Source organism: Mustela erminea, chromosome 9, assembly GCF_009829155.1.
Source record: "Mustela erminea isolate mMusErm1 chromosome 9, mMusErm1.Pri, whole genome shotgun sequence".
In the NCBI taxonomy this organism is placed as follows: Eukaryota; Metazoa; Chordata; class Mammalia; order Carnivora; family Mustelidae; genus Mustela; species Mustela erminea.
In genome coordinates, this window is record NC_045622.1 from 90,718,381 (window position 1) to 90,742,731 (window position 24,351).

At 39.6% G+C, this 24,351-nt stretch overlaps 1 protein-coding gene across 9 annotated transcripts in view; it reads right to left on the reverse strand.

Moving 5' to 3' along the window:
- LRRC4C (leucine rich repeat containing 4C) overlaps positions 1-24,351 on the reverse strand; it is a 1,206,407-nt gene that overhangs the window by 21,493 nt on the left and 1,160,563 nt on the right. For 5 of the 9 annotated variants that reach the window (XM_032357772.1, XM_032357770.1, XM_032357769.1 and 2 more), the window contains one exon: positions 2,542-2,608. The exons of 2 other annotated variants lie outside the window; for them this stretch is intronic. The gene's annotated coding sequence lies outside the window, so the exon portion shown is untranslated. Of the gene's footprint in view, positions 1-2,541; positions 2,609-2,867; positions 2,920-7,695; positions 7,698-8,709; positions 8,721-24,351 lie in introns of those variants that run through there. 2 more of the 9 variants (XM_032357776.1, XM_032357774.1) reach the window with 2 other exon arrangements.

Below are 24,351 nucleotides of genomic sequence, written 5' to 3' on the forward strand. Positions count from 1 at the left end.
TTTCCTCACCTGTAAAGTGGGCATGCGATTTTTTGTCCTTCCTGTCTCATTACCAGGATAACTTTAGAGAGCTTATGAATTGTGAGATGACTTATAACTTATAAAACATACATAGTGGGTAGATTTTGGAGACTGATCATTTTTTAAAATTTTGAATCCATACTGAAAAAAACATATAATCAGAAATGTGGGGGAGGGAGGGAAAGAGTAAAAACCACAGCTCTCTGTGTGGCAGATACTCCTGTGCACTTTACATACACTTGACTGAATCTTCCTAACACCTGCGCGCAGTAGCTGCTGCTTGTAGCTCACCCCAAATCACACGATTAGCAAATGATCTCCAGTCTGTCTTGCTATGCCCTTTTACCCACCGTGCCAGATGGGTACACTTTCTACTAGCTATGTTGCTTTGGAGAAGCAATTGACTCTCTCGGCAACTTGTTTCTAAAGGGAGGAAGAAAACACCGCTCTTATGCTGTGCTGGCTGTATTATTATAACTAATCTTAATGAAACACCACTTCTTAGACGTGCTCGTATTCATTTTGTCTTTGAGAAACCGAGACAGAGCATCTACACACTATAATCAAGGCTTTTCAAACAGCCTGTTGTGGGTTCTGGACTTCAACCGCCAGCTCCAGATCCATTTTTCCTTCCAGCACACTGCCTGGCAATGGTTGTGGTGGGATCAACTTAGACAACTTAAATGCCAGTATCTAGCAAATATGTATTGTGTACACAGTAGGTACACAATACATAGTAATTTTTTTTTCTAAATAAACTTCTTTCTCTTGGAATATGATCAGCACAATGATTTTACGTTCCATTTGGAAGACTGAAAATCAGGACTGAGGAGACAGAAACATCAGTGTGGGTTGCCTAAACCAAGGAAAAACCGTAGCCGGGGTGGAAATGTGGACCCTGATAGAAGCCTGCAAACTTTCCAGCTGGCAGCCAAGGGTTCCTTCTTACCAGCATGTGCTTCCTTAGTAAACTTCACTCTCAATTCTTCTCTTTTTGAAGAAAAACATTTCCAGCTAATAACACAATTACACTTAAGTATCAGAGCTCATTTTAGTATTATTGCATTTGTTAAATCTAACTGAGTCCAAATTACTTCCTCATTGCTAATAAGAGAGGGGGGAGGAGGAGCAGAGGAGGACCAGGAGGGGTTGGGGGAGGAGGAGGAGGAGGGAGGGGGAGAGGGTTTCCAGGGTTAAAGGAAGAGAAGGAGACACATACACAGAGTAACAGAAAAACAGAGAGATAGCAACACTGCATGTAGCCTCAAGTCCAATGAATGTCAGTTAAACTTGCTGCCCACAGTTTCTATGGAAACCCCTTAAGTTAAGAGTGGAACACAGACATTTTTTTGGACTGAAATTCACAAGCTGTTTATTTAATTATGATGAAACATGAGACTGTTAGGGACAATACTATTATCATACTGATAGCATTTAGAATTCAACGAATAGGTATAAAATAAAAAGCTTAAAAAATTCTAAATCATCACCTTCATGTGAATTGCATGCAAATAAAATGTATCTTGTTTTTACAGGACTTCTCACATTATTTCCCACGGGCGAACCCCAAATTAGCCAAATGACATTCATTAAAAGGGAGTTCTTCAGAGGCCTCATGCCAATTATACCCCCCATGCCCAGTGAACAAAACCAAGGTCACAGCATATTTTCAATTAAACCCAGGATAGCACCAAAGTGCAGCACAGCTGGAAAAGCAAGCACATTATTACCCCATAGATCATTTGTGAGCAATGAATAGGTCTCTGGTGTTTTTCTGTTTTATAGATATTTGAATATAAAAAATAAAGAAAACAGCTTCAGATTAGCTTTTGCCTTCCAAAATAAACAACCACTTTTAGGGCATTACTCCTGGTGGCCGAATGAAGAATGATTGGAAGCCATCCCTTTTCTGTCCCTGATGATTGGAAAAGGTTTGCTTAGCCTTTAATTTGGCCACAGGGAACCATGTGATTGATGGACTCATTCATACCCTTGTTCCCTCACTAGGGGAACATGGAGTTTCCACCTACTATATATCAGGCACTGTGCTAGGGACAAGGGAGGCAAGAAGATTAAACCCCAGTCCTTAGCTTAATTATGGACTTTTTAGAAAGGAATGCATTAATTTTACTGATAAATATTTATGGAGGGACAACTACGGCTCATGGGCATTAGACTAAAGAGATCAATAAACCCAGGGCCCTGCCTCCCAGGAGATTACAGTTAAATGGAGACAAAAAAGACACACAATCATAAGTCAAAGAGCAAGGAGTCCGTGCTCCTGCCTGCTGCCTCACAGTATCTCGCTGTAGAGATAGAAAAACTACCTACGGATGCTGTGCTCCAGAAGGGAAATGCATTTATGGGTGTGGCATGATTGGCTGGCAGAAGACAAGGTAGACGAGAGAGCTTTGGGAATATTTCTGTAGGAGAACCACATTTTCAGATCTGTCTATGAGCCACCCCGTCCCTTATAAAATCTTTACCCCATAAGATACAACCGAAGGAAGGGACACTCACAAGAGAAATGAATCCCAAGGAGAGTCATCTCTGGTTTCAAGCTGGGAACATGAAGGCTGTCTCTAAGCTGGCAAAAGAGAAACATACAAGAAATTTGCAAAGGTGACTCAGGGAATATGTCTTTTCTACTATACTGCAGCCTTTTTTTTTTTTTTCCCAATTCAGTAGTGGTTTGCAGTAGCTGGGCTTCCCACAAGTTGCTCGTGCTAGCAAAGCCCGTCATGGCTGTTATTGGGTTTGACAGTGTATAATGAGCCACTTCACATTAGCTGCTGTTGTAGTGTTCAGCATATTGTGGGAAAGATTTAGAATGAATCATCACCCACCTAGCTCTCCATTGTGGTCTCTATGCTGTAAATAGGCAACGTGTTTGCCCATCTAAAAAAATAAAAAAATAAAAAAGCATCCATTAGAACAATTCAGCACATTTCTGGATCTGCTGCCACCACCATCACCACAGACAACACTGGTGACAATATTTATTGAATTGCCACGGAATTTTAACATTCTCCCAGGCAGAAAGCCAAGCAGCTATTTTAACCACTGGCCATTTGGAACAATGCATTCTTTAATGCCAATGAAAAAACGCATTTGGAATCAGAAGACCTATCTTCTACACTCGGTTCTGACTTATCAGATGCGTGACCTTCAACAAGTCACATTTTCTCTCTGATCCAGTGTCTTGACCAAAACTATGACTTCAGATCAAATGAGATCAAATATTTTGAAGATGGGTAGAAAATAGTTAAACAGAACACACCGAATTACTCAAGTCAAATGGGATACTCAGAGTTTGGACATAGGCATGAGCTGTGAACTCCAGTTTTTCTTTTTCTGTAGCCAAACACAAAAGAGATGCTAACATCTCTTCCTCCTATCCATCCCGATTCCTAGTCCCTGCCTCCTTCCCACACTCCCCTGGCAATGGCACATTAAAAGTCAGAATCTGAGCTGAGGGCCACACAGTACTTAGAGCGAAGAAACATGAAGAGACAGTGCTGGCAGTTTGCAAAGCATCATGAAGTAAACTAAAGAATCTTTAATTCCCACAAACACAGATCTTTACAGCCGAAGCTTAAACATACAGTTGGTGCAAACAGTATAAAGCGGAAACCCTGAGCAAGTCCAGATGGGTAAAGCCCACACAATTAGTAATCAAGATCAAGGGACTGACATGGATATTGAAATCACCAAGAATTCTATCAGGAGTAGGACTGGAAAGAACAGCAGGGAGGCAGGTGTTAAAATCTTCAAGGAATGAGGAGGAGTGAAGTGTGGGTCTGCTGGTGACTCCTACAAGGAGGTGTTAGCAGGTGGCCTAGTCTGATGGTGTAAGCTTCAAAGCTGGGCACTTGACTGTGATAGATGGTTCTGTGGAACACAGAATATAAGTAAAAGTGCTTCTCAAACTTCAAAGCATTATACCACTAGTGAATATTACTATTATTACATAAGTAAAACTGACTATAATTAAAATTTATTTCAGAGATGATCTATGGATTTTCCACTATTGGTTTTAAAAGATCTTCTTGGAAGTTCCCCAAAATCTCATGGTTTTAAGAACCATGTGAAATGTGAGTGACAAGTTAACATGTCAGGGATTTATAATAATGTGAGAGCAAGGCAGTGGGTAGCAATTAGTGTATGTAGAGAGGATAAAGAAGAGGTAGAAGAAAGAAACTCATGCTCATTGCTAAATCAAGTTACCAATTCTTAGTACTTATATTAGACAAAAATTAGCAGTCTCTGACATAGTGAACACCCTGTCCTTTCTGAAACACTGTCTGTACCTGGCTCCTGGGAAACCACTCTCTTGATTCTCTTTCTACCTCGGTGGCTAATCTGCTCCACCTCCATCCCTGGTTGTGCCTTATTTGTCAGGCCACTAAAACCCTGAAGTGCACCAGAGCTCCAGGAGTGGACCTATTCTTTGTCCAGACTCACTTTCCACGTGATCCCACGGTGGCTTTAAACACCATCTACAAACATACATCTCCAGTCTGTAATGCAGACCGGCACATCTAATTGCTAACTCAAGACCTCCACGTGGACGCATCGAAAATCGATCTGTCCAATATAAAACCCTTGATTCCAACTCAACCTCCATCCCCAAGGAAGGCTTTTCTAATAGCAACTCCAGTCACCTATTCATTCATTCATTCGACAAAAAATTTTAAGTTCCTACCGTATGCCAAGCACAGTTCCAGGGATCATCATCCTAGTAACTCAGACCAAAGTCCCCTTGAATCTCCATTTTTCCACCTCACCCTCACTTTTGCATCCTGTTGTATCTATAGCCTATCACCTTTACATCTTATTGCCTATACCTTGGAAATGGTGTGTATCAAGAGTCTCATCGCCTCTCTTGCCCCCCACTGCAACATCCTAGTCCATTCCCTATTGCATGATTGAGTTATTCCAATAGGCGAGTCCAATATCTGATGTGTTTGCTTCTCTGTGTGCATCCCCCCTCGGTTTCTTCTCCACACTATGGAGTAAAGTTTAGAGTCAACTTCAGAAGTTTTTCTGAGCATGAAATGAGGTGATGTCCATAAACCATTAAGCCTGGCATATTGTAAGCTCTCAGATAACAGGAAGGATTATTGTCATCTGAGAGAGTTTCAGCCATTGTTTACTAAGAACTACTCTACTGACTTGGGGAGTGACTAAATAATTTACCCACTTTAAAAAAAAATTACTTATTCATTTGAGAGAGAGAGAGAGATCACAAGTAGGCAGAGAGGCAGGCACAGAGAGAGGGGGAAGCAGGCTCCCTGCTGAGCAGAGAGCTGGATGCGGGGCTCAATCCCAGGACCCTGAGATCATGACCTGGGCAGAAGGCAGAGGCTTAACCCATTGAGCTACCCAGGTGCCCCAATAATTTATCCACTTTTATAAAATGAGTGGCTGGGGCTGAATATGGTACTATCCCCAAATACAGAATCATGCCTAGATGTGGGAAAATATACCATCTCGATCTTTTACTTAGCACCATAAAAACAAGATTGGTAACAAGAAAGATGGTCATGAGAATCTTACCCTTTGCTTTTGTTATACATTATAGATTAGAAAATTGTCTCATATACATTATCCTGTCTGGCCTTCACAGTTATGGCAGGTAAGCAGAATAGATTATATTTTTCCAGTTTGCAGATGAAAAAGCTAAAGTATAAGGAAGTTAAGTAATGGGGTTATGTTTAAAAGCAATAAAATTGATGTGATAAAGATTAATAGAAGAAGCTAAGCATTTAGAGCTCTAGGCTAGTGGTCTGCCTGATACATAATCTTTCAAAATGAACATGTTAAAGGGTGAAAGGAGGTACTTATGCCATGAATTGTTCCAAGGTTCTCAAAATATGTAGGAACTTACTCCCCCCGAGAGGGGGAGAGAATCTTAAGCAGGCTCCACACCCAGCATGGAGCCTGACATGGGGCTCAATCTTGCAAGCCCAAGATCATGACCTGAGCCAAAATCAAGAGCTGGATGTGTAACTGACTGAGCCACCCAGATGCCCTGGAACTTGCTTTTTGTGTGTGTGTGTGCGCACACGCTTTTTAAACACATTGTACTATGTGGGAATAAAAAAAATATATATGCATTGAGACATTATCAATAATTGTGTTAGTCATCCACATTGTACTTGCCTACCTCTGTGTCTTTCTGCATCATTAGATTACAGGCCTTGCTGGGACAGGCACTATATTCCATTTTATGGGCACGCATAACCCAGTTACTGCCATTTAGTACATGTTCAATAAATGTTTCTTGACTAAGCGAATGAAATAGCTTATTTGGTTATATCAGAAAGAACCAACTCAAAGTACACCCGGAATCTGAATCACACAATTCATCTGTATGATTAGAAGGAAAGGCCCAATCAAAAACTGTCGATAACAATGATTTCATATGGTTCAAACTACAGTTTTCAAAGAGGGACAGTGATTTTGGAAATGCCCAGTTTGCCAACCACATTTCTGGAATTTATGGAAATCCTTTTCAGCTTACTTCTAGTTATAGATACATTCATGTAACAACCAAGGGAAAAAGAGCCAACAATTTTATTTCATTGGGAAGTCTTCTAACTTCAGACCTTCAAGCTGTGGCACAGTAATTACAGACAAAACCAGAATAAGTACATTCGGTACCACGCTATAAACGGTTCATTCTCTATTGATCACCTGTGGCAGGCTACCCAAGCACAGAGCAGAGAACACACTTGCTCTGCCATTGCCTTAAAATCCAATAGTACAGCCATTTGTACATCATGGAAAATTAAGATGTCCATGCTGTTTTCTCTTAATAAAGCTGCTCAAATATTATTAATTTTCAATAGTGCTATTCTGACTCATTCCTTTGTCATCTGACTTGCCCACAGAGAGAATTAACCACTTACTTATCATTTTGTCCATAGTGCCCTTCATTATATCCCTTATCACCATGTGAGAACCAACACTGTATGCCAATTAATCAACTGCCACTGTAGAACACTGTGCTGAGCATACACAGAAAATAAAAGTTTTAAATTAAAGTGAAGTGAGTATCTGAAGTATAGACATGGATGAAAATATATTTGCTACTTAATATCACTGTAGCGGCAATGGTACCCTAGTTTAACACTGGAGATCAGGATGTGTGGGAATAGGAGATGGTCCAACAAAAGTGTCCTTGATTTTCAAATAACAGGACCAAGTCAACCTCCTGCTCTAACCGATCTAAATCTATGCTCTGAAAGGACACGTGATGGCTGTGGTCTGTGTAAATGTGACATTTATCTTCATGAGTGTAGTGATGAAGAATGGATCAGGACCGCCACAGTCATGAGTGACTTATCCCATCTCTCCTCACAAGTGAAGATAAATGACACAAAATATCAACCACCATACATGATATATATTTATTCCACATTTTTACTCCCACAGACACAAACATACAGGAGGCCTTTTCCTCAACCTGATTGTTTTTCATTTTCAAAATATACAGCTAACAATAACAACAGAGAACCTCTGGGAAAGTCAGAGGCAATGAAAAATGCTGAAATGACTTCTACAGGACAAGCTATATGCCGTTACGTCAAGGTTACGTCAAGACATCTTATCTCTGGGAACTCTAAAATGGCTGCAAACCTCCAGATAAGATTTCCACCAGTCTCTGACTGCTGTCATTAAGCTAATGTTATGAGAAAGTCACAAAGACCCTCCAAGGATACTACATTAGATTACTCCCCCACCTGTGGAAAATTCACATAGTGACAGTTCTAAGAGAGTAGCTTCCAAGACCTCCAGGTCATATATATTCTGGTTTACTGTGTTCTCCAATGATATTCATTATCCTCAGATGATGCATTCCTTAATGAGGATGACCTCATTAAGCTTCTTGAGTTGCTGATAAGGTGGACAGGATACAAAAGGCTAAATAATGGCATCACCAGGGATGTTCTCCCCTCTCAGCCCTCATAGCCAGATAATGTGGGTGCTCAGTGTCAACCTACCTCTGGATATGCCCTTTTTGAGGCTACCATGCTGTAGGATCATTGAGAACATATGAGATCATTTTAAGTTATTGCATTCAAACCTAAACCTAATTTGAAGCTGGCCCTCTTGGGGAAAGACCCTGTCCCTTAGATCGAGTTCACTAGAAAATTACATCTGGATTATCAGAAAGCCAAGTCTTCTTTTTGCCAGAGCAATGGACAGTTGTAGTTTTTGCCTCCTATTGCCCGTTCCTGACTTTTCCCCCATGTTGTCAGTCCTTCTCTCCAGTCAAAGGTGGGCAGTGGACTCCGCTTACAGGCAGAACAATTCTTGGCCATATTCTGTAGCCTCACTCTCACACTCAGCCTCCCGACATCATTGTTCCAGATTTAGCTCTGATCTTACGCTCCAATAGCTTATACTCAATATTCTACTTTGGGAAATAATACCAATTTAGGGCCAAGACCATCCTCCCTATGTCTTTGTAATCTCATACGGGATTCCTGTTCTCTTTTACAAGTTTAAGTCTTCAGTAGTATAACATAACCCAAATCTGGACCTCAACTACTAAGGATCTGATTTGTTTCTTAAATTTCTAGATATCAAACATTATCACCTTAATCCTGATCAGAATTAATAGGCTTTTGACATACATCTCATTCAACATTAATTGAACGCTTAGTGAATACCAGGGACTATTTCAGACACTCAGGATTCTGTAGTGAGTCAGATAGTAAAGAACTCTCACTTCACAGAGCATCCCTTTTAGGGGTTAGATAATAAATCATAAAAGATCGGGTAGAAATAAGTATTGAAATGAAAATAAAAGAGTGAGGAGGCAGGGGGTGCCTGAGCAGAACTATCACCTAGATTTGGTCTAGTAAGATCCCTCTGCAAAAGAAAATGCTTAACTTTCATAATGACAAGAAAGAACTCAGACACAGAATGATGTAGAAGAAAACCTTCTCTTCTAGCCAGAAAAGGCAGCTAATTTAAAGGCTCCAAGTGTGAGGGAATGCTATGACCTAAATGTTTGTGTTCCCTCTCAAATTCTTATGTTAAAATCCCAATGCCCAATGGGATGGTATTGGGAAATGCGGCCTTTGGGAGGTGCTTGGATCATTAGGAGGAAGTCTTCAGGAATGGGATTAGAAGAGGCTTCAGTGAGGTCTGTGAAGACACAATGAGAGTCCACAACCTGGAAGAGGACCATGTTGGCTCCCTGATCTCTGACTTCATACCTCCAGAACTATGAGAAATATGTTTCTGTTCTTTATAAGCTCCCTGGTCTATGGTGTTTTGTTAGAGCAGGCCAAACGGATGCAGACAAGAAGCATGTTATACTTAAAGAATAACAAGGGGAAGACTTGGGCTAGACGAGTAGGACTAACGTAGGCAACCATAAGTGTAGGAGATGTGGATGAACAGTATGTTGGTTTCCTTTGGTTTTCACAACAATTGTCACAGTTTGACGGCTTAAAGCAAGAGAAATCAATTCTCTCCCAGTTGTAGAGGTCAGAAGCCTGAAATTGAGATGCTAGCAGAACTCTCCAGTCTTTTGGGAAGAATTCTTCCTTGCTGTTTCCAGCTCTAGTGGCTCCAGCTTTTCCTTGGTTTCTGGACACATAACCATAATCTCTGCCTCAGCCCTCACATGGCCTCCTTCTCCTCCATACGTCTCTCTTATGGGTGGTCTCTTGTAAGGACAACTGCCGTTGTATTTAGGGCCCATCTGGATAATCTAGGATGTTCTCATCGCGAGGCCCTCAATTTAATTACATTTGGAAAGAACATTTTCCAAACAAGGTCACACCCACAGGTTCTGGGGGTCTGGATGCAAACATATCTTTTAGGAAGCCACCCTTCAACCCACTACAGAGAGTTAGGCCTGGTGGCCCTGGAACAGCAATTTCTTTGTGTTCTGTATGCAGTGACAAACTCTTGCAGAGTTTCCCAGGGAAACAATATAGTATGATTTGACTTTTAAACTCTCATTCTGGCTATGCGTGAACTGACTGAAGGGACCAATAGTAAATGAGCAATGCGTGTGAGAGTGGCTTGATCGGGAGTAGCCGCAGCAAGGATCAAGAGAAGTAGAAAATTCAGGATTGTTTCTGGAGGCAGCAACAAGAATATCCGCTTAGAGATTACGTATGGGAATGGTGGCAAAAGAAACCCCAAAACCGCCGTATGCCGCCGACCCAATCCAGCTGCCCAAATACCATCTGCTCCTGAACTCCCCACTGCCACGCTCCATATGTCTGTGCCAGTATGTGTGTGAAGGGATCACCTCCACTTCCCTGGCTATTCTTGGACCCTTGAAAATATTATCCGTTCTGTGAGTCTAGGCCTTGTACTAGTTCCTAGGGCTGGGTGTGCTTTGTCCAACTTTACTTCAAGAGTCTGCCCTTCCCAGTCACCAATCTTGTTTTAAAACAAGGCCGTTCCAATTCTTTCTCATGCCAGTGCCGTTCCCTGGGGTATTCAAGCAGAACGTAAGTGACTTAGTTCTACCCTGAAAATGGTATATCATTCAAGTTCTGCCCTGAAACGTCAGAGATGGATGCATTCTCTTCAGGTCAAGGTGACCGAAAACTCTCTGGGGACAGATCTGACAAAGTTTCAGAGCTTCATTATACAACAGTTACCAGGTCAGTGGTCTACCTGTGTTCTGTACTTAATCTCTACAGAACTATAGTTTCTAGACTGTCTTTTTACTTTAGGTATTACTTTTGAATACACACAGAGGTAGGCCTAATAAAAATACTATCTATTCTCGTAGCTATGTGTTTTTGAAGAAATTATGATTTCGAGTCAGGTAGAATTTATCTCCTTCAGTAATTCCATTCAAGTATAATCTATCCCCTTCATTAGATTGAAGTTCTGAGAGAACAGAGTTTTAAACTGTTCTGAGAAGTTCACTAAAGGTAGAAATAAGAGATGACAGTGTGCTATAGTTTGTAAATTCAAGTCCCTTAATAAAGGCCAAAGTTTCATCTTGAGCAAACCATTTTATGGGAATGTGGCTGGCAGCCTAATAATATACTGTTGGGTTCTAGAGGATGAATAAAGCAACATGAGATCCTTGTCATTATTCCCTGACCTTAGGCTTTTCCCCAATGAGCTATTCCCATAAGACACTCCAGAGTGTCTGCATAGTATTTCTTCTCGTAAGTGCCTGTCGAACTTATTTTAAATAAGCTCAACTTTTCAGAATGAGTTTAACTTCCATTTTTTATTTCAAAACTCCATTTATCTGCAACCATATTTTCAATTTATCAATTATGGTATGTAATTTGTTCCTTTGTCCCTCAAATGCAAAGTAAATTTTAGGGACTTAGGATTCTAAAACCAACAGTATCAAGAAATAGTCTTATTAGAGCCAGCTGAAAACACCAAGAAAATAGACATACCTCGGAAACCAGACCACCATGATGAAGTAAGCAACGCAATCAAGCAAGCACATCAAGTGAATTTTTGGTTTCTCAGAACATATAACAGTTACATTTACACTATACTTCAGTCTGTGTAGTGTGCGGTAATATTGTCTAAAAAATATACATATCTTAATTAAGAATATGTTATTGCTAAAAAGTGCTAACCACATTTGAGATTTCAGTGAGTTATAATCTCATGATAAATACATTAACAAAAAAATTTTAATAGTGTGAGAATCACCAAAATGTGACAGAGACGTGAAGTTAACCGATGTGGTTGGAAAAATGACATCAACAGTCTTTCCAGATTCAGGGTTGCCACAGACCTTCAGTTTGTTAAAGAAACAAACAAACAAACAAAACAAAACAAAACAAAAGACACAACTCAGTATCTGTGAAGTACAGTAAAGCAGATCACAGTAAAATGGCGCATGCCTGTACATTCCTAGGCATGTGGAAATTTGGCAAGGATGAGCAGAGGAGCTGCTGCCCTCTCTGGCTCTGGATTAGACCATCTGTGCATCTGAAAGACCTTTAATGAAATCCAACATAATCAAAAGTGGCAATTCTATAGAAATACAGGTCACCAACCTAACAACCATCTGCAAGCGGAAAAATGTTGTAGAAGGCTATATTGTTGTTTAGTTCTAGTCCCATGTTGGGTTTGTTTAAGTGAGGGCTATTGTCTTCATCATGAAGCTTCCATCAAATCATTTTGGGTTAAAATATTTATTTTAACTCGAAATGAGTCATCTAAACCTTATTGAGCATAAAATGATTAAGTGGGAATTGGGCAGACAGTGGAGTTGGGTGGATCTTAATTATGCTGCACTGCAAAAAGAGCGAAGTCCCTAAGTCTACATAAAGGGAAAATCCCCTTGCAGATGGAAATCTGGTCATTGATTCCCCCCCACACACACACTCAAGAGCCTACAATCCTCCTCCCACTGCGACTGCCTGGAGAATCCTGATCAGGATAGAACTCTCAGAATTTTCAAATTGGAGTGAGAGAAGCCATTCCCAGGTTAATGAGCACAGAGCAGCAGGCATTTTGAGGAGTTTATTTGGAGAAAGGAAACGTCTGCAGAAATCAAGTGATTAAGATGTGATACTCAAAGCGAACTCTGAGCGATCTCATTAGCAGAGACTAAGAATAGTCTACAAATGTAATAAGAGCCCTGATACAAGGTCACAAACACCCCAGTGCAGGCCAGCTGTGTGGGACCCAGTGAAGAGAAAGACGCAGAACCTAACTGGACCAGATCATGAAAGCTCCTCTAGGATAGAGCAGAGTTTTTCCCCACATCCTACGGGAGGAAGAACAGAAATGTATATGAAGGTTTCCACTGAATATTATTCATAGGTCTCCAGATGTGCTTATGTATATATTTTTTAAGATTTTATTTATTTATTTGACAGAGAGAAAGAGAGATCACAAGTAGGCAGAGAGGCAGGCAGAGAGAGGGTGGGAAGCAGGATCCCCACTGAGCAGAGAGCCTGATGCGGGGCTTGATCCCAGGACCTTAAGATCATGACCTGAGCCGAAGGCAGAGGCTTAACCCACTGAGCCACTCAGGTGTCCCTGTCCTATTTTAATATATATTAAAATGTATATATTTCTATACCATGATAGAGATTCAATTATTCCCAATTAATTTAAATAACTCCTGTACAGAGAGTAACTTTCTCACAGATTTTCCTTCAGAAATCTCCCTAAAAGGACCCCTGACTCACCTGCACACAGTGACACATCTCCTCTCACTGACATTACATTATTTACTCTTCCCTTTTTAAAACTATATTCCCGCCTTCAGAAGAATACAAGTTTCCTGAGTAGAGGGAAATTATATGGCTTGTTTACTATCTCATTTCCTGAGCCTAGAATAATGTTTGGCACATGATAAGTCGCTCAAATAATTATTAAATGAAAAAAAATAAAGAACCTTTTTCATGTCTTCATAAAATCTTTACCTAAACTATACTTCTCTGCATTGTTGTATGAATGGAAATATTGAAATGGAGGTTTTGGTTAAGGAACTAAAACATGGTAGATGATACATTCCAAAGAGGGCACACATTTACAGTGGGGGCGGTCATATGTTTGCATACCTCATAACCCCTTACACAGAGCAAAGATATCAATGAACCAGAGAAGGCTAATAAAGAGGATTTCTTTGGAGAGAGCTATCCTGCGAGTTCCACTCCTAAGGAATGTGATGGGTAGTCTCTACATCCTAATCCTCAGCTTAGTTAGAGAAGGACTTCAGGGAGATCATTAGAGGATTTTTTGAACGAATTGTCAGAGGGTTGTGACTATCACCAATTCCAAAACCAAGGATTCCTATCCCTCACCTCAAGACTAAGGATAAGGCTGTGAGAGCACAGTGCAGTAGACATTGAAGGCTGGTGTCTAAATCCCACCTGAAAAATCTCAAAAGCAAGAGACCCAATATTGATCACACGTAGGAGGGAGTGGATGAGAAAGTTGTAAAGATATCTTGGATTCTATGTAAAAGGGTTTTTTGAAGAAGTCAACTGCTTCCCAGAGGGAATCTGAAAGTATTTCTGGACACCGAGCTACTGACAGAGTAAGTGATATGTCAGAGAGTCTCACTCTCACCAAAGCAAATTTGGGAGGAGTCAGAGAAAAGGGGTGGGTCACCAAAGAACAGAGTCCCAGAGAAGTTACCCTAAGAAAGTCAATTTCAAATGTCTGGCAAACCCAAAGATATTGATGTCAATTCAAGACAGTACCAGGCAAGGAAAAGCTACTCTACCCACCACTTAACTTACTTTCCCTAACCATGATAACAAGTAAGAATCAGAATTAGGAGTAGGCAGGTAGGAGAAAAGTAGGAATAGAAGGTTCTATGACAATATAGAGAAGAATCCAGTCATGTCCATTCCCCAGTCTGTGATGTGAGGCTTCCTATCTGAAATCAGGCTTATGCTGAGGAAGGCAGGCTTCTTAATATTGAAATGAGTTCAAAGTTTTGAATTATATAATTTGGATATGTCAATTACTTACCACAGTACATTATATTACATAAACATTTCCAGAAAGTTTTCAACTAGGGACCAAAGCAAAACTAGTCCCAAAGAGTAAGTTTGAAATATGAGAGAAAAATGAAATTGTCTTATAATTACATCCATAGTTTGTATTCATTCAAAATAATAGTTACAATATTTTTACTGATTTCAAAATCATAGTGGGTCCAGTATGAGCTCTCAGAAAAGCTCTCTCAAATATTAAATTTCAAATTTTAATCTTATTTCTGATTTTGCTTTACATTTTGCTAATGAGTGATAATAAAGACAATGACATTTAAATAAATAATTAAATTGAGAATAGGGCTCCCAAATTGATACATATAAATTATTTTATAACCAACAATAACCAATTACCCATGTTTAAATATTTTCTAAAAGAGCTCATGGACAGAAAGCTACATTCAGGAGATTTTTTGTTTTGTTTTGTTTTTTTAAATTAGAGGAAGTAAGTCTTGTCATATTATCTGGAAAGAATACTACTCTATAGAAGAATTTAAGAAACCTGGAAGAATGAGATCAAATATCTATGTATATGTGTGTGTGGACGTGGGAGGGAGTGAGACACATAAGATGCAGAGTTTAGGAGAATATAAAACAGTAAATACTTTTGGTTAAAAAAAAAATAGCATTAAAAGGGACCTCTCCCATTGTAGTATAATACTAATTTTTAGTCTCAACTGGTCTTTGTGAGTTCTCGTGTTTTTATAAAATAGTACACCAGAAAGAATTGTGTTTGGTTGCCCATATTTTCCCTTTTCTTGACTCTTTTTATGGAAGTGTTTGAAACATCAATTTCCTGTAATAAAGAATAATCAACTGATCTGATTGGTCAAAAAGTTGAAAAATTGGCAAGTTGCATATCTATCCCAACTCAGTATTTGTGTCTTTGGGTGTCTTTAAAAGCTGGCAAGCCAAGAGAAATGCAATTTAGAAGCATTAAAAATAGGGGGGGGGAAAAAAACAACAACCCAACATTAACGTCCTAATTTATATAGACAAAATTCACCCTGATTAGAAGTCTTTCATTCTATTTCCTGTCCTCTCACCAACTGATTTAAACATACTGCCACATATTCACACACTGTCCAGAGCTACAGAGACAAAAGCAATTGAGATTGTGATGGGTTTTGTCCCTTCCTCATTATTGACTTGCAATTCTAGAAACCACTGCTGATGACGAGGAAGATAAATGGGGAAGCAAAGCAAAGGTAGGACTTTTACCCTCACGCCTGTCTCTCAAGACCAGAAAAACTCCATGATGGCTAATTTGATTAAGAACCCAGTATTTTAAATATTCATGAATGAGTGCAAGGGGCGATAGGTCATATTCATCATTCCATTTATTTAACTTCTTACTCATCATTATCATCATTTTATTATCTGGAAAACTGGTTCCAGGAAAAAAAAAAAAAAAGACTAACCATAACCATTTGATCATTATTGTACCAGATGTCATTTCCAGTGCCAGTATTGTTGTCTCTTCTCCAGGGACTCAGTCTGTTTGACCTCCTTTAGCTCATAAACATCCCTGATGCAAATTCTCTTCACCTTTGTTTTCCTTTTGGCATTTTTCTCTGGTGGAAAGGCTAAAGGAAAATGGATTCTAATAATTTTTGGTTCAGAATTAGAGAAGGACACAAATGGAATGAATTTTTTAAAAAATTTGCTTCCTCTTGTCCCAGGGTAGGAAGGAGAACAACCTGTTTGATGATCTTCGCTCTCTCTTAAAGACTACTAAAATTTCTTGCCACTCTTCTAGGAGTTAGAAGATTGTTCTGTAATTACGCTTTTGCCTGAATAGCAAGCTTCTTGAAACCTGCAAGTGTTTTGTCATCTCTGTAGCCACATTTCCTTGTTTTGCCTCTTCCCTGCCTAGTTCCTTGTTTTGTTGTGTTTGTCAGGGCCAAGTACTATACCAAACTCTTCATGTAAGAAATGTCATTTCCATCTACTTCAATGACAAAGGGATAGCAACTTAATAAGGTTAACCAACTCAGCCAAAGCTGGTAGGTAGCAGAGCCAGCTTTCATGTCCAGGCTGTCCAAATTCAAAGATGAAGCACTTTAACTTGTATTTCTAAGTACCTACTCAGAAAGAAAGGCTTAGACAATCTTTATTGTGATCATTTTCACAAAACGGGATTGAACTCCCAACTTCCTCATAGCCTTTCTGCATGAGATGTTCTCATTTGCCATCTCACCCCATCTACAAGCTTCATTATCCCTCTAATCACGTCCACTACCTATCTCTTCTGTCTTTTGTCTTCTGTTACAGTTTTGTTAAAGGGCAGCAACCATATTGCACATAGTCTTGATTAAGCAGGCATGCTATTTGTCAGGGAGCCAAGTAAGAAAAGTCCTTATAGTGGTCCCCTTAAGCCACTGCTTGGCACCTTTCCCAGAAAGCACAGTGCATCTTATCCATACCCAATCCACCATACCATGTGCAAGAACATTTATTCCCATTAAAAGTTTCAGATCTATTTTGAACCAAATTTTATAATACAGCCCAGAGAGAATGATAGTTTCACATTATCTTGAAGGTTTGATTTTAATAAGGATTGGCTGTCTCTCAGAGGGTTTAGAACAAAGTGTGCGGCATTTCAAAAGGAGTCACCACATCCTTTGATGTTCTAAATCTCTTCTGATTCCTGCTGGAGGTGAGAGTAAGGTAATATAAACTTCCTTTTAAAGTAACCCCTGTTTGTAACACGCCTACACTATAGAGATATTTGCTGGCAAGGCTGATTTCAGTTCCACAGTAGGATGCGAAATTAAAAGAAACTATACACACATCCTTGTATCTATATATATGTGAATATGTGTATAATCTGAAGTTCAGTATGTTGTTATATATAAATTGGACTGTAAGTTGCTTCCAGAGTCAGTATAAGATATGAATAGAAATTGCTCATAATAGCATAACAGCAATTATGGTTACCTGGTTAGAAATACCAAGTAAAAGAAAACTCGCAAGCCGTGTGTGGTAGACACAATTCCAAGACGACACCATGCCACACCACCCTCTCAGGCTGAGCAGGGCTTGTAACTTGCTTCCAACCAATGTTAAATTACAAAAGTGGTGAGGGTAGTCATGACTTTGATTGGTGTACATTATACAGCAAAGGTAACAAGAGGTTACTCCTATGATTATATGATACTAGGTAAGATCTGTTTTAGGAGACTGTAGAAAGAGATTCACCTGTTGGTCTTAAAGCACTAAACTACCATGTTGTCATAAAAGAGCCGCGTGGCAAAAAATTGTAAGTGGTCTCTTGTTGCCGAGCATGTGGCCCACTGGCAGCCAGCGATAAAGAGAGGACCTCAGTCCGAAGCTAGGAGGAGTTGAGTCTTGCCAATAATTACTTAAGTTTAGAATAGAACCCCAAGCCCTACCTAGAGCCTGGTCAATACCTTGACTGAAGTCCTCTGCAAACCTGAACTGAAGACCCAGTCAAGCTGCATCCAGAATCCCATCACTAGAAACTGAGATAATAAATACATTTATGTTGTTCTAAGCTAATACATTTGTAGTAATTTATAACACAGCAATAGAAAACTAAGATATATAAATATATTTTTCCTATTTATTTCCTGAAATTGTAGGGTCTGCTTTTCAGTCTTTTCTTTTCTTTTTTTTTTTTTTTTTTAAGATTTTTTAAATTTACTTCACAGAGAGAGATCACAAGTAGGCAGAGAGGCAGGCAGGGGGAGGGGGGAAGCATGCTCCCAGCTGAGCAGAGAGCCCAATGTGGGACTCGATCCCAGGGCCCTGGGATCATGACCTGAGCTGAAGGCAGAGGCTTTAACCCACTGAGCCACCCAGGCACCCCTACACTTCAGCCTTTAGAAAAATTATCTCCTTTTGATAATTCAGTAGAATATGAATAAACAATGTTCTTCAGTGGGGTGGTGGGGGGAGAGAAGACACCCTAAATTAGATATTACAGATTATGAATTAAGTGGCTATAGGTATGTCCTGTAGATACTGCAAGAACAATTTACAGTTGATATCAATCTGGTATATAGTTCAGGGTATGTTACCAAAGTAGGGTACAAATATATTTCTCCAGGAATCTTAAAAATATAAAAATAAAATTATCATCATAACAAATATATACACAGGTATTTATTGGAAAACCATGCATCATCATACAAATACAACCTTAAGGAATTTATTCTGTGGTTGGCAAAAGTACAAGCATGTGAAAGAAAATGGCATATGACCAAGTATATCACTTTCACATGTGTATCTTCATGTGTGTATGTATATTTGTAGCTGTGTATGGGTCTGCAAGTGTCTTTATGCCACAGTTGTATGTGTCTGTGTATATGCCTTTTTGTTTGTTTATGTCTTGGGTGTGTATGCTGTGGGAGTCTACCTGTGTATCTCCCTGGGGAGCAAAGCATGTGTATTTGTCTGTGCATGCATATGTATGAGGAAGCCTGGGGAAAAGGGGAAAAAAAGACAAATGTACCCCTTTAGAGTCATTTACAAATATTAATAAAAAATAGAGAAGAAAAAACAAACAAAAACCATTGCAGACATTGGACTCTGCAATCTATTATTCTAATTCTGCAATATACTGTTAACCCTTGAACAATGTGGGGTTAGGCGCACCAACCCACCACACAGCCAAAAATCCATGTATAATCTTTGACCTCCTGGAAACTTAACTACTAATAGACCACTGTTCACTAGAAGGCTTACTAATAACACAAACAGTTGGTTAACACATATTTTGCATGTTATATGTATTATATGCTATATTCTTACAGTAAGTAAGCTAGAGAAAAAATATGTTAAGAAAACCGTCCCTCTGCTGGTACAACCACTTTAGAATACTGTTTGGTTGTTTTTAATAAAGCCAAACATATTCATTCCTATAACTCAATAATTCCAGTCCTAGGTGTCTATCACGAGCACAAATGTGTACATATCTTCACCAAAGGCACATATAAGAATGTGTACAGCCTCAGTGTTTAGTCCTCAGAGACCCAAACTAGAAATGTCCCAATGAATATCAACACATGAATGGATCAACTGTGGCATATGCACCTAATAGGATATAATATAGAAATGAGAATAAGCAACCTATAGTCTCACAATAATATGAATTGGTCTCATAAATATAGTGTGAATGAACACAAGAAACTAGATGCAAAAAGAGCAACATGTGATTTACCCAGAGTACACAAACAAGCAAATATACTCTATATAGGCAAACATTAAAAAAAAAAAAAAAAAAAAAAGCTGGTCCCTTAGAAATCCTGACAGTGTTCATCCTTGGGGAGTACACAAGGTGGGGGAGCACCTGAGATTAGGACATTTGTCAGCTTCCTACTGTGGACACTGGTTACCTAAGTGCATTCAGTTTGTGAAAGGCCATGGATATGTATGCTTCTGATACATGTACTTCTCTTACAGAACATTAAATATTAATGTAAAATTTTTTAAAACTCTCATAGTGTCAGGCAACAGGCTAATCCATATGAATGTGATGAGAAAAAGTTGCAACCCTGCTGCCCTAGAAGAAAATGGTTTTCCAACTGGGTAATGACCACTAGGTGGTCATGAAATCAATTTATGGATCATGACCTGCATTAAGTAAAATGAAAGAGTAGAACAGAAAAGATCGGAGTGCCTCATATAGCAGAAATAGTTTTGTGATATACAGGAATTTTTAACTGGGTTATAAATAGATGTGTTTACAAGGGGGTGGAGATGTAAAATGTACTTTTATTATGGGTCACAGCCAAAAAGGGGTGGAATTATTGTGAGGACATACCCATGATGTAAGTTCATATATTAGCATCCTAGTCTCCCTGAATGCCTCCTGCATATCCCATCCCTACGTTATACTCCCTTGGACCAGAGAATTCACTATTCCACATCAACCAAGTGAAGAGACATTTCAATGGGGGAATCCCAGAGTACCATGAAAGTACTTCGACTATATATCCATATACATATACTATATGTATCCATATATATACTATGTATCCATCAGTATTACCAACCATTGGATCTACCATTCCTGGCCATTTGCCAGAACACCTAAAACTTTCTCCCCAGTGTATGGCCTAGAATCCTGCAAATTCCTAACATAACAGGGAAAACTGCTGTCCTCCAAATGGAAGGTTTGCCTTGAAAGTACAAAGACTCTGTTTCAACCATTTTCCCTGTAACATTGTAGCAGATGTAGCAAGTGGTAGCACTGTGTATCAGTGAACATGCAGAATGGAAAATATTACTCATTTGCATATTCCCAAAATAATGGGATGAAGATAATAATTAATAGCTATTTTTATACCCCTTGATTTAATTAATTCCAGCTAAGATGTTTGTAAACATGTGATGTTATGTTTGGATAAATGTGTCAATGTGAAAATTAGTCACTAATACAAGGCACTAAGGAAAAATAAAAAAAGCCACTAGCAGAAGGCGGGCCTAGGTAATTCCCCATTTTCCAGTGTGGGACATGTTTGCCCACAGAGATCAGTCGTGGTGATATTCTGTGACAAAACAGGCTCCAGAGAGATGGCGGGGAAGCAGCATCAGCAGAACAAAGGGGTGGACCACTGTGTGGGGTGAGGCTCTTTACAGGAGTCCTGGCAAAATCAGATGAATGCAGGGTAGGAAAGGGCTGTGTCTGGAGGTGGGGCCAGTTCACTTCAAGCCCACTTATGCATAATATTCTTTCTGAAGGAAAGGAGATTTGAAATACGGAAACAGAAGAGGAAACATGACTACAGAGGGAGCCTTTTTTATGGAGGGACAGAGGTTATCGCAAGGCTCTTGGCACAATCAAATGGGGGCTATATGGTGCTGCTGAAAGAAGAGACAATGACAAGGGACAATGACAAGATGTGCAGGATCATTAAAAGGCTAATTTTTTAAGGGAATGACGTTTAGATTGGCACAGAGTGAAAAGGAAAGGGGTCCTGGGTAAGGATGCCCAATGGCCAGAAGTGCAACATAGTTAATGGGGCCGAGGGGCTCTCTCAGGTTTGCTCCAGTTTGGCTCCAAACCTCCTGATATTTCAAGTCGAGGAACCCACTTCATGTCTGTGTGGATTCGTCCCATTCAAAAGACGAAAAGGACCCTGAAAATCTCCACAGTATGCAGGGGCATTCCTTGGCCTTATTAAAGCTGGAAGCGCAGAGGACAAAGACATCCTGCTTTCTCCGCAGCCAAAGGCTCCTGCTCTGTGAAGGGTCAGCTGGGGAAGAGAGACCTCATAACAGAGTTAATGATCATAGTCCTGCTTAGCTAATTAATGCACTGACTCATGTGGCGTGAAGACACAACTTAAAAGGCTCCACACCAGCTGAGAAGTCTGGGCTGGGGGTGGGGAGGAGGAGAGAGCAGAGAATCTTTTCCATAACAAGAATGAAGGAGAATCTTTAATTTTCTGTTAATTACATCTTTTAAATGTATAATTTCTGAGCGGTGCAGGTAGGCAAAATCAAATCAGGGCTACCATGACACAGCGATTCCATTTTAATTAGAAGCCGTCACCTTTACGTCGTTACCTCACACAAGGGCGAAGATTGGAGTCACCTGGATCTCATATTTACTTGAGCTTTTCCATTTTAACTTTTGTGTGAACGACTCTAACCGTCGACTTTTATAAAATAACTGCAATAAAACAGTTCTGTTCACAAGAACACAAAAAATTAATGAAAATGCATTCCCATGAATTCACCTTCCTTTATATAAATACATGTATATACGTTGTACGACAACATAGGTCTTGGAAATATATAATATTGAGAGTTATTTTTCTGAGGCACGGTAAGGTCTAAGGAGGACCCTGGTGTTCTGAAAGGGTTTATGTATTTTGCTAACTAAATGACTGTCAGTTGGGAGGCGGTTCTTCCCACAAATCCAGTTTCAATATTATTCCGTAAGAGTGGAATTCTGGCATAGAAAAGAATTTAGGATACTAGTAGATATGCATCTATTACCTAAAAACCCTGCGTAGGGGATTCCTATAACGTATGAGATAGAGTTCTGGTGAATAAATATTTGGGAGATGGGGGGTGTCAATTCTAAAGTATGAAAATTACCTGGAATTAATTATTTAATTGTTAGCAAGTTTCCACCAGAGATGTGCAAATTTTGTATTTTAGTAGGTATATGGACATGTGTATAAATACAGCACATATATATGTATACCTTTGCAATGTAACACTTTGAGGAAGTCTGCTCAATGTGCTATGTTTATAGTTGGGGAAAACAAGCACATGTTCATCCGTTGAGATTCCATTTATTTCTGTTGTAAGGAGTTATAATCTGTTATATCTTAGCCTATAACTCTCTGGACCAAGTCTAGTCTCCTACTTAAAAAAAAAAAGAAAAATATATATATATGTTTACATCACTGGAACAATTCACACTTCACACCATTTCCTTATATGCACTAATTATATATAAAGGCAGGCTATTTTGTTTCAACCCAACCCCAGACTAGCGTTGATTACTGCTATATCATTAGAATGTTAATTTGGGAACTTTCTAATTGTCTTTCCCTTTTGCAGACACAAGCTAATGTTAGACTTTAGTTATGAGACACATTTAATTTCTTTTGTGTGACAGAGACACCAGGAAGGCTGGCATGGCTTCATGATAATATAATGCGCATAGTGGTCCCTGATAAAGCTTAGAAGTGGGGTATTATTAAAGAGAGTCCTGTTTTAATTCTGTCAAAAGCCTACTACAGGGGTGGTACATGTGAGTGGGCTTCTGCTTATGAATATTTGTGTATGTCCTCCTGCAACCCAACACACACATATGAATTGTTAGAAGGAAGTGGAAGAGTTTACCCGATGAGTCATCACACAGCCCCAGCTTTGTTCCAGTGCAGTCATAGCTGCACATTAATTTGGATGCTAACTCTGTTCCAGTGGTAAACACAAAAGCAGAGAACCTTGTGCACCCAAGGAGCTGCTTTAAAGGGCTCACTTAGGGAAAACATCTGCAGTGCCTATTTTAAATCAAGGCCTCAAAATTACATCTTCCGTGAAAGTAAGCTACTCATTGCCCAGTGAACTAAAGGGGCATATGCCTCCCAGTGCAGCTACATGAAGAGAGGAAAAGAATGGAAAAAGTAGAATTAACCAGAGAGGAAAGGAAAAGTGAGAATAGTGAGATAAATAATGGAGGACATTCCAGAAATATCAGTGGGGTTCCAGGGAAGTTATGCTAATGTCTCCAGGGTTAGGCAGATGCTATAAGAAATCTAAGGTCTACTGGAATCATGTCTCTTTGCTAAGAAGTTAGAAATCCAAGGTATGAGAAAAGAAGCCTTTGATCTGGTCACTTCATGGGAATTTACCTGTGGATTGACAATTCTGACTGGAAATTTTAGGCTCACTTTATCTTCCCAACACAAGAGCAAGAAATAAAAGGAGAGTATTTTTATTCACAATGTGATACATATGATTCGAAGAGGATGTCTGTGATGACCCTTTTCATGGATAAAACTGTAAGGTAAAGCAGGCTGCTTTATTTGCAGGACTTCTCAGAGTCTTTGACATGCTAATGGCCTCTATCCTTTCCAAGGTTGGGGAGGCAAGCAATATATAGTGAGAAAGTGGATCAAGCCTTCCTTTACCCAAAGCATTTACATTTATTTTTGTTCCCCAAAGCTTATTTTAGGAAAAGTTTGAAGTAAACATCAGTTAAGATACCTAACAACAGGGACATCTGGTGGCTTAGTGGTTAAGCATCTGCCTTGGGCTCAGGGTTCTGGGATTGAGCCTGCATACAGCTCCCTGTATGGGGCTCCCTGCTCTGTGGGATTCCTGCTTCTCCCTCTGCCACTCCCCCTGCTTGGGTTCCCTC